Source organism: Octopus bimaculoides, chromosome 10 (assembly GCF_001194135.2).
Source record: "Octopus bimaculoides isolate UCB-OBI-ISO-001 chromosome 10, ASM119413v2, whole genome shotgun sequence".
Lineage (NCBI taxonomy): Eukaryota > Metazoa > Mollusca > Cephalopoda > Octopoda > Octopodidae > Octopus > Octopus bimaculoides.
In genome coordinates this window covers 64,747,590-64,748,869 of record NC_068990.1, presented here as the reverse complement: position 1 = coordinate 64,748,869, position 1,280 = coordinate 64,747,590, and the positions used below count along the sequence as shown (strand labels likewise).

The 1,280-nt window shown below is 36.9% G+C and overlaps 1 protein-coding gene across 1 annotated transcript in view; it reads left to right on the top strand.

Moving 5' to 3' along the window:
• The window catches only part of LOC106879755 (uncharacterized), a 68,177-nt gene that overhangs the window by 1,835 nt on the left and 65,062 nt on the right, over positions 1 to 1,280 (top strand). The window lies entirely within an intron of this gene.

Genomic DNA, 1,280 nt, shown 5'->3' with positions numbered 1-1,280 from the left:
TTTAAAGTCCCAGTCAACCCCCAACTGTATAATATATCTTGATTTTACTAAAAGTATTGAGTCCTTTTACATGTCATTGTCCGTTGCTCATAAATTTATGATTGAATAGCCCGAACATTAACACTTAGTGTATGTGTGTGTGTGTGTGTGTGTGTGTGTGTGTGTGTGTGGTGTGTGTGTATGTAAGAATAGTATATAGTATTATACAACTAACTCAAAGAAAACAAAAGAAAGATCTCAACGCCTCTTTATTGTGGTTATAGGAAAGTTCAGTGCCTTTTAGGGACCAGGAATTACATTTTGGATGGGAATCTTAGACACGCACGCACACACTCACATACATACACACTCACAAACACACACATTCAATTACACACCCGTATATAAGTATGTATATACATATATGTATATACATGCATGTATGTATGTATATGTGTGTGTATATATCTATGTGTATATGTATATATTATACACATGTGTATGTATTATATATATATATGCATACTGTATACAAATACATAGAGTATATATGATAGCTACGTATGTGTATCACAGTGACGATGATGATTATAACTGCTACCACCATCACCACCACCACCACCACCACCAACAACAACAACAACAACAACATCAACACCCCTCTGTTTTTGTTACTATCGTCATCAGGTACGCCTCTGTGAGCCAAACGATGGAGCCTTCACGAGTTTTTTTTTATCGATCTGTTAGGAACCACAGTCAAATTTCCATCAGACCATATCTTAACCGCGACCGCATAAAAAAACATGTACGCGGTCGCACGATATGCTAGACATAGCATGTTACATCTCTCTGAAAGTACCATGCCTGAAAAATAAAATCTATAAAAAAAAGAAAAGAAAAAGAAAAGAGGAAATGTTTGGTGATCCAATTCTTGGATACATTGTCTGAAAATTTTGCGTGATGGCCATGGCTGGAATCAGAATCTAAACAACAGAACAAATCTGCTAATATAGTGTAGTGCACTCGCTGCATGAGGTGACAGTGAAATATGGGTGGTCCAGAACGCGAGAGTCTGTTCTGAATGACTCATGCACCGTAAAATGCAATTGTACAGATATATACCAATGTACATATATGTATGTGTTGATAGATGGATGGCTGAATGCACACTTGTGTAGTATGTACATAAGCATATATGGTTATATGTGTGCGTGTGCGCACGAATCTGTGTGTGTGCGCGCGCGGTCATATATATGTATAAATAAACGAACCATATTCATGGGTCCCAAAACAATATATAT